Source organism: Mirounga leonina, unplaced genomic scaffold (assembly GCF_011800145.1).
Source record: "Mirounga leonina isolate KUSES-001 unplaced genomic scaffold, KU_Mleo_1.0 Mir_172, whole genome shotgun sequence".
Lineage (NCBI taxonomy): Eukaryota > Metazoa > Chordata > Mammalia > Carnivora > Phocidae > Mirounga > Mirounga leonina.
The window spans coordinates 20,003-34,633 of NW_023270442.1; the positions used below are offsets into that span (position 1 = coordinate 20,003).

At 39.1% G+C, this 14,631-nt stretch overlaps 1 long non-coding RNA gene across 4 annotated transcripts in view; it reads left to right on the forward strand.

The window, feature by feature from the left end:
* The window catches only part of LOC118018770, a 266,689-nt gene that overhangs the window by 13,268 nt on the left and 238,790 nt on the right, over positions 1-14,631 (forward strand). For all 4 annotated transcript variants that reach the window (XR_004681475.1, XR_004681474.1, XR_004681476.1 and 1 more), the window contains exon 3: positions 9,158-9,333. This is a non-coding gene — a long non-coding RNA (uncharacterized LOC118018770). The remainder of the gene's footprint in view (positions 1-9,157; positions 9,334-14,631) is intronic.

Sequence of the window (14,631 nt, forward strand, 5' to 3'; positions counted from 1 at the left end):
CTTTAGCCTCCATGTATTTGAGTTCTTTCCGACTTTCCTCTTGTGATTGAGTTCTAGTTTCAAAGCATTGTGGTCTGAAAATAGGCAGGGAATGATCCCAATCTTTTGGTACCGGTTGAGACCTGATTTATGACCTAGGATGTGATCTATTCTGGAGAATGTTCCATGGGGACTAGAGAAGAATGTGTATTCCATTGCTTTGGGGTGGAATTTCTGAATATGTCTGTGAAGTCCATTTGGTCCAGTGTGTCATTTAAAGTCTTAATTTCCTTGTTGATCTTTTGCTTAGACGATCTGTCCATTTCAGTGAGGGGGGTGTTAAAGTCCCCCACTATTATTGTATTGTTGTCGATGTGTTTCTTTGCTTTTGTTATTAATTGCCTTATATAATTGGCTGTTCCCATGTTAGGGGCATAGATATTTACAATTGTTAGATCTTCTTGTTGGATAGACCCTTTAAGTAGGATATAATGTCCTTCCTCATCTCTTATTACAGTCTTTGGTTTAAAATCTAATTTGTCTGATATAAGGATTGCCACCCCAGCTTTCTTTTGGTGTCCATTAGCATGGTAAATGGTTTTCCACCCCCTCACTTTCAATCTGGAGGTGTCTTTGGTTCTGAAATGAGTCTCTTGCAGACAGCATATCGATGGGTCTTGTTTTTTAATCCAGTCTGATAGCCTGTGTCTTTTGATTGGGGCATTTAGCCCATTTACATTCAGGGTAACTATTGAAAGATAGGAATTTAGTGCCATTGTATTGCCTGTAAGGTGACTGTTACCGTATATTGTCTGTGTTCCTTTCTGGTCTATGTTGCTTTTAGGTTCTCTCTTTGCTTAGAGGACCCCTTTCAAGATTTCCTGTAGGGCTGGTTTTGTGTTTGCAAATTCCTTTAGTTTTTGTTTGTCCTGGAAGCTTTTTATCTCTCCTTCAATTTTCAATGACAGCCTAGCTGGATATAGTATTCTTGGCTGCATATTTTTCTCATTTAGTGCTCTGAATATATCCTGCCAGTCCTTTCTGGCCTGCCAGGTCTCTGTGGATAGGTCTGTTGCCAATCTAATGTTTCTACCATTGTAGGTTACATATCCCTTCTCCCGAGATGCTTTCAGGATTTTCTCTTTGTCTATGAGACTGGTAAGTTTTACTATTAGATGTCAGGGTGTTGACCTATTTTTATTGATTTTGAGAGGGGTTCTCTGTGCTTCCTGGATTTTGATGCCTGTTTCCATCCCCAAATTAGGGAAGTTCTCTGCTATAATTTGCTCCATTATACCTTCTGCCCCTCTCTCTCTTTCTTCTTCTTCTGGGATCCCAATTATTCTAATATTGTTTCGTTTTATGGTATCGTTTATCTCTTGAATTCTGCCCTCGTGATCCAGTAGTTGTTTATCTCTCTTTTTCTCAGCTTCTTTATTTTCCATCATTTGGTCTTCTATATTACTGATTCTCTCTTCTGCCTCATTTATCCTAGCAGTTAGCACCCCCATTTTTGATTGCACCTCATTAATAGCCTTTTTGATTTCTACTTAGTTAGATTTTAGTTCTTTTACTTCTCCCGAAAGGGTTTCTCTAATAACTTCCATATTTTTTTCAAGCCCAGCTAGTATCTTTAAAGTGATGATTCTGAACTCTAGATCTGACATCGTACTAATGTCCATATTGAGTAGGTCCCTGGCAGTCGGTATTACCTCTTGTTCTTTTTGTTGAGGTGATTTTTTCCATCTTGTCATTTTGTGCAGAGGAGAATAGATTAATGAGAGAACAAAATGCTAGCAGAGTAACAACGTCCCCAGAAAATATACTCTAAAGAAATCAGAAAAGACCTGAAGCAGTGGAAAAAGAAATGGAAAGAGAAAAAAAAAAGAAAAAGAAAAAAAAGAAAAAGAAAAAGATAAAGATAAAAACAAACAAAAACAAACAAAACAGAACAACAAAAAAAACCAGAATGTGATCAAATATGATCAGGCTGGTATATAGATCAGTGCCACACACTAGATTTGGGGTGTATTTTGGTCTTTTAGAAGAAAGTGCCTCCCAAAATTTTAAAGAAAGAAAAACTTATATATGTACAAAAATAAGGGTTGATATGATGAAGGGATGGAATATGACTAAAGATGGAAATTATAAAAAATTTTATAAAAGGAATTGATAAGAAGTTGTTTGAAAAAAGAAAGAAGAGGATTTAAAAAAAGAAAAAAAAAAGGGAGAGAATGTGATCAGGCAGGGGAGTAGAAAAAACCATATACTAGAGATTTAGGGTAATATTTTAATCTGTTAGAAGAAACTATCTCAAAATTTTAAAGAGAGAACAACATATATATATGCCAAAAATATGGGTAACTACTATGAAGGGATAGAATATGACTCTAAAAATGAAGAATAAAAATGTTTTTTTAAAAAAAGGGATTGATAAGATGTTGGTTGAAAAAGGGAAAAAGAAAAATTCAAAAAGAAAAAAAAAGAAAAAGAAAAAAGACAGTTAAAAAAAATTAACTTTGAAAGACTAAAGAATCATGGTAAAAAAGCCGTGAATTCTATGTGCAGTAGTCCCCTAGCGCTGGAGTTCTGCCGTTCTCATTGATCGGTAAACTTGGTCTTGGCTGGCTGTTCTCGCTGATCTTCTGGGGAGGGGCCTGTTGCCGTGGTTTCCAAATGTCTCTGCCGGAGGCGGAATTGCCCCGCCCTTGCCCCCTCCGGGCTAAGTAATCTGCTCGGGTTTGCTCTCCGGGGCTTTTGTTCCCTGCGAGCTTTCCGTACAGCTTTGGAGGCGGAGAGTGAAAATGGCGGCCTCCTAATCTCCACCCCGGAGGAGCCGAGAACTCGGGCCTGCTCCTCAGTGAGCCCCCAGAGAAAAGCCGTCAGTCACTCCCGTCTCCCAGGTCTCCGGCTGCACTCCGTGCTCACCCGGCCTGTGACCGCGCGTTTCCATCTCTGGCACCCGACCCCGGGTGGAGTCTCCGAACCCAGCAGATCCCTGCGGTGCACTCCCGCGCGGCTCCTCCCGGGGGAGGAAGGTGAGTCTCCCCGGATCTGCCGCTTGTTGGGTCCCTGCTGAAGGAGCAGTGGCCCGACTGTGCCGCGGATCACGGTTTATGGCCACCCCGAGCTGAGAGCCCGCGCCTGGGCTCCGCCTCTGCAGCCGGCTTCCCGCTCTGATACCTGGGAGCTCTGCCACACTCAGGCACCCCCGGTCTTTCTGTGACCCCCAGGGTCCTGAGACCACACTGTCCCGGAGGGTTCCACCCCCCGCTTAGCCACCAGAGTGACGTCCCTCAGCGGAGCAGACTTTTAAAAGTTCCGATTTTGTGCTCCGTGGTTCTATCACTTGCCAGAAGCAGCTGACGGAGGCCCCTCCCCCGCCGTCTATCCTCCCGAATATCGCCTCGGATTCACTTCTCCGCACGTCCTACCTTCCAGAAAGTGGTCGCTTTTCTGATGAGAGAGTTGTTGCTCTTCTCTTCTTCGATCTCCTGTTGAGTTTGTAGGTGTTCAGAATGGTTTGATCCCTATCCAGCTGAATTCCTGAGAGGAGACGAAATCCAGGTCTCCTACTCCTCCGCCATCTTGCTCCGCCCCCCTAAATAAATAAAATCTTAAAAAAAATAGAAAAGTAAAAATAAGTAAAATAAAATAGAATACACGAATGAAAACATACCACAAGATGCTGGGAAAAATAATAAAAAAAGCTATTTGAAAAAACTTCTTAAAGCTCTGGAGTTAGAAATATTTCACCGCCTAATGGAATTTAGTGAATAGGAATGGGAGCTATTTCATTTATATCCAGTTCATTCACTCATTCCTCTCTCTCTCTCTCTCTCTCTCTCTCTCTTTCTTCCTTGCTCCACCTTTCACCCTGCCCTTGTTCTCTAAATTTTCTAGATTTTTAGTAGAGATTATTTACTTAAGTCTTTTAAACTTGGGCTTATTTTCAACCATGATCTTTTCTTCCTTTCTCACTTTATATTCAAGCCACCTCAAGAACTTGATTTTTTTTTCTTACAGTGTCTTAAAGTATGTCACTTTTTGCTTTTCTAATTGTAAAGCAAGAATATCATATTATTTGGTCCCCTTTAATTTGTATTGTTATAACATTTTCTTCAGAAGTATCCTCACATTATCTCTACGTTCTGTAATGTTGAATGGCAAAATTTGTACCTCTTTCCTTTTTGCTTTCTCTTATCACCCCAAATATTCCATTTCCCATTTATATTATCATCAAAAGAAGGGTCTATGCATGTTTCTTTTGTTTTGTTTTTTAAAACAAATTCAAAATTGTATATTTAAAATAATTTTGTAATTTAAGTACTTCAGGTGTTATTCCTATTTTTAAAATTTGGAAGCTGAGAGATGAGAGGTTATGCCAACCCACAAATGTTTATTGAACATCATGACTGGGTCTTGGGCAGCCCTCAGTGATAAGGGGAACAAAAGAAATAGTGTTTGGAATATTTTAGGAATATTTCCTGAGATCAGGTTTGCATGTACCACTAGAGAATATGAGTTTCCTCATATACTTTATTCTTGATGGCCATGAGAGTAGAGAATAACAAAGTTCTACTGAGATTTTAAACCTCCTACTAATAGGCGCAGCAGTACCTAATCTTTATTTAGGGCTTATTACTTTTCATGAATTTATTCACTTAGTTATTAAAACAACCATATGATATAATCATATTAATGTTATAATTAAATAAGGTTATGTAGGGAAAAAAAAAGTTTAAGTAATTTGCTAATGGGCACCCACTTTGTAAGTGGTGAAGCCATGAATTTGAACCCAGGTAGTCTGTCTCTAGAATGACACTCTTTACCACATTTACCTTTCATTACTTTGTATTTCCTCTATATTGCCCACCCAGCTCACTCTGGTTAGGGGCATGAGTGTCTCATGTTGTGCCTTAGAGAAATTATAAAATTCCTTATGTCAGAGCTACTCAGATTTGTTTGGAAATAGGCAAACATCAAGAATTTAAATGACAATATTGAATTATTCTTGATTACAAAATATATACAAGTATGGGATGCAAAGCCCACAGAAATTAGGAAGGGGTGTGACTGAGAATGTACACGGAGGAGTAATCTTTGGAGAGGGGAAGGGAAACATCTCCCATTAAAATTTTGGGAAGGAAGGATAGACATAGAGATATAGATGGATTAAGATGTGCACAGGGGTTGATAAAAGACAAGAGTTTGACGGTCCCAGTACCTCAATTTCCCACTGATGTAGGGGAAGTCATCTGTTAAAGCCTAAAGGAGGGAGAGGGAGAGGTGAAAGTGAGTAAAGAAGGAATTTGAAGTAGCCCGGAGAGGAGCAACCTTGTTGTGGTTAGAGGCTTGCTGAACACGGAGGGCCCAGTTAAAGTTAGACTGCATGAATTTGTAATGTGTACAGCCTGACTGGCTCTCGGCCTCTCTCTAGTGTTCAGTGACCCGGGGACAGGCAGAAAAAGCTCACAGTGCAGGTGATCCAGATTTGTGGTTTTTATGGATTAAGTTATTTGCCCAAGGTCATACTTCTAGTTCTCTCTGATTGATTCTCAATGTTTTTTCATAAAAATACAATGTCTACCTACAGACACATTTTATATTCCTGTGGTTCTGATAATCTTCATATTGGCTTGAAATTCATCTCTCTGGTCACTGGAGCCTACATTTCTTTTTTACACTTGACTATAAACTATGATTTTAGTTTTTGGGTAACTTTCCTACTTTCTCACCTTTTCATTTTGACAAATTTTTCAAATATCTTTTATTGGTGGAAAAGTTTTCTGTGGTTCTTTATGAAAGTTTGTCACCTCGTTTAATGCATTAGTCCAGGTCATTAGCAATCATTATTAAGTGACTAATACGTGCCAGGTGCTGTGCAAAAGGCCAAGGATACAAAGATAAATGGAAAACTGTAGCTGGGCAGTATAAACAACCAACCTATAACATCAGAAAAAGTATAACTTGAAGCCTCTTAAGCTCTAAAATGTGTATAACTTGTGTTCTAGTGGGTGTTACTCTAATTTGTTATTGAGAAACCCAACTCTCTGAAAAAATCTCTCTTCTCTTCCTCTCCTTCCCCCCACACCCTTCAGTCTGCACATGCGGATTATTGTATTGCTTTCATCAGATTTGGTCAATCACTGCTTTGGTCCTTACTGATGAAAATGATCCTAGTTGTTGACACCATCTTATCCCACTAGTGACTGTAGTCTCTCCACTGGATTTTGCCACATTTTCACAGAAATGCTGCCACATCTGGGGTGCGTGGGTGGCTTAGTCGGTTAAGCGCCCGACTCTTGATTTTGGCTCAGATCATGATCTCAGGGTTGTGAGATTGAGCCCTACATCGAGCCCTGCATTGCCCAGATTCTCTCCCTCTGTTGCTCCCCACCCTTAAAAAAAAAAATGAAAGAAATGAAAAAGAAAAGAAATGCTGCCACGTCTATAGGTCATTCCAGGGTCTTACTGGTGTACTGGAACCTTAGAGTGTTAAAGATGATTGCTGTTTTATTTTGACAAGAAGGCAAAGTTCTGTTTTCTGATTTCAAATTACATTTATTTAGAGGAGAGCCAAAGCAGTGTGTATTATGGCTGTCATCTGATACAGAAATCTGTAACTGCTACTTATATATAGTGCATATGAGTCCTGATTTTGAATAAAATCAGCTGAAACCCACATTTTAAGCTTTGTGAAAGTCTGATCTCTTCCAAAAATACCCAGAGGCATATATGGACACGTGGGCATCTTGGATTCCAAATTATTGTCTCTGCTGGAATTTTGTTTCTATGCTGTCTGATTTTGTTTTTATTTTATTTATTTTATTATTTTTTATTTTTTTTAAAAAAGCTTTTATTTATTTATTTGACAGAGACAGAGAGGGCGAGCACAAGTGGGGATAGCAGGAGAGGGAGAAGCAGGCTTGCCGCGGAGCAGGGAGCCTGATGCAGGGCTCTATCCCAGGACCCTGGAATCATGACCTGAGCCGAAGGCAGATGCTTAACTGACTGAGCCACCCAGGTGCCCCTGATTTTGTTTTAGAAAAGCATTATTTAAATATGATACACTGCTCCTTATTAATACTTACAAAGAAGCTATCCTCACACAATCCTGAAAATTTACTGGTGGGAAATGGGGAGAAATACTTAGAATTTGGAAAAGTAAAAATTGAGCATTATAAATTCTTATTCATAAAAATCTGCCTTTGGGCATTTTTCGCCACCGAAACTTATCTCACTCTTTCTTCTTTCCCTTCTCTGCCTCTCACTTCTCCTATTCCATTTAGAGGGAAATACATTGCTCACATTGTCCCATGAATAAAACCCAGTATTCATTTTGGTTGCCTTGATTTTTCCTTCGGAAGCTCTCTCTTTACCCTATGAGCTTTATCAAATAAGACCTTTTCCCAAATAGTTTTCTCCTGAGATAGAATTCTGGGGTTGGGGCGCCTGGGTGGCTCAGTTGGTTAAGCATCTGCCTTTAGCTCAGGTCCTGATCTCAGGGTCCTGGGATCAAGCCCCCTGGTGGGCTCTCCGCTCAGCGGGGAGTCTGCTTCTCCCTCATCCTCTGTGTGCGCACTCTCTCTCTCTCAAATAAATAAACAAAATCTTAAAAAAAAAAAAAAAATTCTGGGGCCAGGTCTTGTGATCATAAAATATGTGGCCCTATTGTAAGTCTCAAAATTCTATGAATCCAAATGACATTAAAAAAACCCTTCGGTATATAAATTGGTATAACTACTTTGGGATACAGTTTGGGAGGACCAGCTACATGGGTAAGTGACCTAGGCAGCCACAGAAGGCCCTGTACTTAGAAGGGCCCCCACTTGTTCTAATGTTCTATTGTTTGTCTTGAAATTCTTAATAATTTTTGAACAAGGGGCTCTGAATTTTCACATTTCACTGGGCCCAGAAAATTATGTAGGTAGTCCTACAGGTTGTCATTACCTACCAAAGCTGAGCAAACCCAGTGACCTAAGGATTTCACTCCTAGGTAAAAATCCAACTGAAACTCACACCCATTTTCACCAAAAGATATTACAGAAATATTTATCTCAGCAGTATTCATAATAGCCAAAAAATGAAAAAAAATCCCATTCCTATCTGCAACGAATGAGCATATAAATCGAGTTATATTCATACAAAGAAATACTTTATAGCAGAAAAAATTAATGACCTACTGCTACAAATTATAGTGGATTAATCTCATAAACTATTAGGGAAAAGGAGTAGGGCAGTTCAAGATTCCATTTATATAAGGTTTGGCAGCAGACAAAATTATAATGTTAGAAGAAAATATAGTGGCTGATTTTGGGGAGCAGAGGGTTATAGTAATTGGGAGGGAACATTATGGAGGCTTCTGGGATTCTGCTAATGTTCTGGTTACTTTTGACCCATGTGTAGGTTACATGTGTGTCACTTTGTAAAGCTATACATTTATGTTTTATACACTTTTTTATGTGTCTTATATACACACAAAAATAAAATAATAATACCTAACATGATGTTGTTGCCAAGGGAAATTGGAGTTTATCTGTTGTGAGTCAAGTAGAAGCTCTCTTAAATAATCTCTGATTTAAATAACTCATTTTATTAATAGATGCTCTTTCTTCCCATTGTAAAGCACACTGTCAGATTCCCAAGACTCATTGAATGTTTGTATCTAGTAAGCTTCTCTCCTGTGTGCCCTTTTAATAAGCCAATAAACTTCGATTTGAATAAGGTAAGGACGTCTATGGCAATAAAAGTGTATTCGTTCTACTTATCAATTGAGATTTCCTTGAAGGAGAGGAAATTCCACCCCATGGATTACAGCTTCAGTTCGTTTGGAGAGACTTGCTCTATGGATCTGGGGCTTCTCTAGCCAGTCCCTACAATTGCACAAGCCAGTTCCTTGCAATAACTCTGTTAATATATATCTTCTACTGGTTCTGTTTTTCTTACTAAACATTGACTGATACAACAACTGCTAGACTAGAAGAAAATATCTGTGAAACCTATCATTCATTAAGAAGGAGGTTTCAGAATAAAAGATTAAAACAAGCTAAAAAGGAGAAATCACTAGCCTCGTAGAAAAATGGGCAAAGGGTATGTTTCAGTTATCTGTTGCTATATAACAAACCTGAAACCTCACAGTTTCAAGCAGGGGTCTATTATTTGTCATTTTCTGTAGGTTGGTAACCTGGAAGAGCCTTATCCTGGTTTCACCTGGGATTGTTCAAGCTACAATTATCTGAAGGTTTCTGTGTGGCTGGAGGATCCAAGTTGTCCTCACTCAGAGTGTGGCAGTTGGTGCTGGATGTTGGCTGAGACTCCTCAGTTCTCCTCCACCCGATCACCCATCCTCTGGTAAGTTGGACTGGGCTTCTTCATAACACTGAGGTGGTGGGGTTACAGGAAGATGAGAATGGAAGCTGTAAGAACTGGAGTTATCTTTGGGGAGAGGTAGGAAGAGGCTAGGGCTAAGTGTCAGTTAAAGGGAATTTTAATCTTACCTGAAAAGTTTCAGTACTTTAATTTGCAGTCATGATTTACCTGTGTAATTAAAAAATGTATGTTTATATAAATACTGCTAAAGACTGAATGTTTGTGTCCCCCCACCCCCAACCAAATTCATATGTTGAAACCTAATTCCCAGTGTGATGGTATTTGAAAATGGGGCCTTTGGGAGCTGATCAGGTCATGAGTGTGGAGCCCTCATGAATGGAATTAGTGTCTTTATAAAAGAAACCCCCAGAGAGCTCCCTCTCCTCTTCTGCTATGTAAGGACACAGGGAGCAGACAACTGTCTATGAAATAGGAGGTGGGCTCTCACTAGAAACTGAATCTGTCAGCACCTTGATCTTGGACTTCCCAGCTTCCAGAACTAAAATAAATTTTTGTTGTTTATAAGCTACCCAGTCTTTGGTATTCAGTTATAACAGTGTGAATGATCTAGGACAAATATGTACAAGTATACACACAAACACACACACACAGTAAGAGTACAAGGGAGAGAGCTTTCTTTTTTCAGTAATCTTAATTCCTTGCCTATACCGACTGCCATCTCAACTAAAGTTGCAAAAAGGTTACCTTTTGTTATCTAACACTGTGCCAGTAATGGACTTCTCCATTCTCTGTCCAAGCTTCCCACTGGAAGAATAATTACATGAGAAGCTCTCAGGATGATACATGAGGCAGTATTCAGGGCGATTTGGTGTTAGGATCCCAGTTGTGCTTAAACAAAGACAATGCTGTGTTTTTTGGGAATCACTGAGAATAAAAGTCCATGTTACTTGCCCATGAGAGCATTAGCCTCTGAACCTCATTTTCTTGGTTACACTCTGAGATCTGGATGTCAAACCTAACTTATGATTATGGCGTAGTTTGTAGGAAATAGTAGGCTGGTTGAGGCCCGCACAAGTTGGACTATTTCTGTTGCTGTGTGTGTGTTTGTGTGTATACAGTAAGAATTCTGAGACTCTCTCATTTCAACTAAAAGGGGAAACATTTTTCTTTGTATTTGGCAAATATATAAGCAAAGGGAAGTATGTCTAACTGGAAGAGTTGGTCCAATATTATGATATGTACCCACCCAATTCCTTCATATCTAGGCTAGAAATGGACACAAATTGTATTAGGATAGGATTTGCTGAAAACAAAACCAGGAACAGAGATGCTGATGGGAAATGTGTCATGATAGATCTGATAGACAATAACAAAGAAGAGCTTTTCTTTCCTTCATTGAGAGCACCTTTTGATGAAGTTATTTCACTGTCACCCTGATTTGATATATGATTCTCTGAGGTAATGAAAGTTGTTCCTAGGGAGGTGGAGGGTGAAGGACACATGGTTCAAATGGCCCAGAAGAAAGGTAGTAGCTGCAGCCTGGACTGACCACTGCTTAGGGTCCACAGCCCAATTCAAACTGGGAATTTGAGTAGGGAAGAATTAGAAAGGAAAAAGTAACTTTGCAGGTATCTTTAATAGTCTTGACTCCTGAAGGCTGTGCTGCCAAGTGTCTTTAGCTTGACACAAAACATACACAACATTGTGACATATTTTAACAGCCAGAAGCAGGATGCTTCTCTGGTGCAGAAGCTTGTGAGTATCTGAGAACTTGGGCAGTTACCAGATAAGTGGAGGACAGATTCTTACTTCTCCCTGGGTATCATGAGCAGGTGGCAGAATGCGATGAAAGTGAGCTTGGGAAAAATTGTTATCTTTTTCTCTTAGAAGCCGTAGCAACATCTTGTGTGTAAGGACCTGATATTATTTGATATGAGGTGGAGAGCTCGAGAAGTCAGTAGTTAAAATCAATTTTCAGGGACTTTTCAAAGGAGCCTTCTTTGAGCCAATAATTGAATGGCCCATTTGGGACCATAAATTCTTGATGTGGGAACTGTGGAATTTTCTCTTTAATATGTATGTTTATTTGTCCTGGTGTGGAAATTAGTCTTGAATGGATGTAACCGGTTAATACAGAATAATATGCTCTTAAGGGTTATGTTGTCCCTATAGTTTCCTTTTGAGTTACAAAGATGCTTGACCTTTCGAAGTTTAGAAAGAGCAGAAGTTTAGAGATCAATGTTTATATAACCATTATATAGACTCTTGGTACCTATCTTCCCTGCCCCCAACTGCATATTTGCTGAGAAATATGTTTTGTTTTCTTTGCTGCCATCCATCTGGCAGTAACTAGTAGAATGAAAGTGGTAGGCACATAGACAGACTTCTTAGAAATAGAGATTTAATGATTTCTTTATTACTACCTTACTCTAAATGAGGTGAACTCACTGAGAGTTAATATGTTGGCCTCTACTGACCAAAGCTAAATATGAAAAGGGATTCTTGGATTGTTTTAGAGACTTCTGTTTTTGTCCAATAAGAATGACCCTCTATCTATACCTAAAAAATATTTATTTACAGCTGCTTCATTACAGACTGGAAACTCTTAGGGTTCTCCTTTGCCTGCTCAATTGGGGGGATAACATAGGAATTACCTAATGCTAGGTTGGAAATATGGACTTGGAGCTGTATTACTTTCACCCTGGTGCCCCCTCCCCTCACATGGAAGGTGTTAGTGTGTATTTAGTAAATGCTGTGAAAAGCATTTCTCAGTTTGGGAATGTATTAGTGGGTGTGTATGTAGAAAAATCACTCAGGGGCACCTGGGTGGCTCAGTCAGTTAAGCATCTGCCTTCAGCTCAGGTCATGATCCCAGGGTCCTGGGATCAAGCCCCGCATCGGGCTCCCTGCTTGGCGGGAAGCCTGCTTCTCCTTCTCCCACTCCAGCTGCTTGTGTTCCCTCTCTCACTGTGTCTCTCTCTGTCAAATGAATAAATAAAATCTTTAAAAAAAAATCACTCAGATTAATTAGGTTATTGTTATTTTAAAAACAATGCTTAATGGGATAGATATAACTCTATGAAATTTTAAATTTGGATATGGACTTTGAATTACAAAGTCTGATACAAAACAGTTGATTACTTTTAGCTGCACTCTTCTGATTACAAAACAGTTGATTACTTTTAGCTGCACTCTTCTAATTGGAAACTGACCCTACAGGTTTTATGAATTCTGAATGCAGTGTTAGCGGTGATTGCAACAGTGACATGCTGGAGACACGAAGCTTCTAAAACAACCTAATCTTTGTTTCTTCTTGTGAATAATTTCTGGAGGGAAATGGATTCCCATTTCTCAGTTGTAATTTAGCTAACATTGAGACCCAATTTCTAGAAAGATGCAGAGTAATGCTAGATAGTACCTTAGCCTCAAAGAGTTTCCCAGATTAAATTGTCTGGGTGAGAAGTGTAAAAGCATATATATTCTGGAAGTGTAACTTAATTGTGTCAAATCCTTGGCTTTAAGTTGTAAGTTAAATATTATATGTCTGTTTGGAGAACGAATTTCTAGTTAAAAATTGTAGATAAAAGACATTTCGTCTCCATTTCATTTGCTCAGAAACTGTCAAAGAAACATGGAACACTACATCAAAAACTAATGATATAATGTATGGTGATTAACATAACAATAAAAAATTAAAAGAAAAAAAAAGAAACAAAACCGATATGTGGGAAGGGTTGGAGAAGGGGTGAGGTTCCTCTTCATTTTTGGTGGAAAAGGAAGTTGCTGAATTCCTACACCCCAAACTTTGTCACAAACCTGCCAAATAGTGTGGAACATGGCCTGAAATGAGAGAGATAGTACTTAGTGCCAACCTACCTTCTCTGATTTTTAGCAGGAAACAGTTAAATGAATGTTACAGTCTAGGAAGGACAACGCCACCATTATTTGATTAAAGTGGTGTGACGCAGAGAGATGGATGGGCAACCAGAGAATACAACAAAGATCCAAAGGAAAGAGGGAAATGTGATGAGAAATAGTTTCTTACATCTGAATTCTAGCTCCTAGTTAAGGGAGAATGCTGGGAGGAAGAGCAAAGTGAGGGTGGGATATTTTCAGGTAACAGCTTAGAGAACCTGTGGATTGAGATATATTGACTTCTTAGCACACACTACAGAGACACATCCCCAGACCAAGGAGAAAATAGACCTGGTGAAAGAATGATTAAGACAATACCCTAATTAAAATTCTGAAGTGCTCAGATATCTGATTAAGCCCTTCTGGCTGTGTTTGTGAAGATGTTTCTGGAAGAAATGAGCATTACCCAGTGGACTGGGTAAAGCAGATTGTCTTCCTCAATATGGTGAGTATCATCCAATCCACCAAGGTCCTGAATAAAATGGTGGAGAAAGTCACAGCTCTTTCCCTCTGCCTAACTTCTTGAGCTGAGACATTGGTCTTCTAAACTTGGACTGGGACTTACGCCATCAGCGCCCCTGGCTCTCAAGGCCTTCGGACTCAGATTGGAACGGCACCACAAGCTTTCCTGGGTGTCTAGCTTGCAGATGCAGATCATGGGACTTCTCAGCCTCCATAGTCATATATGTATATATGATTCTGTTTCTCTGGGGAATCCTAATACATTCTTACTCTGAATAATTGACAGAACTTGTAGACAAAGTATCAGTAAGTAAAGATTTTGGTATCACTAAAAATTATAACTACTTTGACTTAATTGATGTTTATAGAACATTAGACCCAATAAGTATAGAATATATATTCTTTTCATGTGTACCTTGAGTGTTCACCAATATAGACCATTTGCAAGGCCATAAAATAATGCTCTGTAAATTTCAAAGAATTAGAATTATAGCGTATACGTTCTTTATCAAAGAGAAATTTAATTGGAAATCCAAAAAATGAGATAACCAGAAAATACCCAAATATTTGTAAATTAAGCAACATTTATTCTAATGATAGCATAGTCAAAAAAGAGGTCAAAAGGGAAATTTGAAAATACTTTTGAACTGAATGATAACGAAAATACAACATATGAACATTTGTGGGAAGTAGCAGATTGTTTGCAAAGGTTGGCTGCAATAATTCCTTCTGTCACTTTATGAATATCCTTTTTGCAATGACATTGTTCTTCCTCCCATCAAAAGATGGAGTTATTTTCTACCTCTTGAATCTGGGTTAGTCTTATGACTTGCTTTCCTTAATTAATGGAGTATGGCAAAAGTGACGTTGTGAGACTTCTGATGACTGGTTTGGCCTCCATGAGGTTGAGATGGAGGCAGAGATGCAGCAGATGACCAGCAC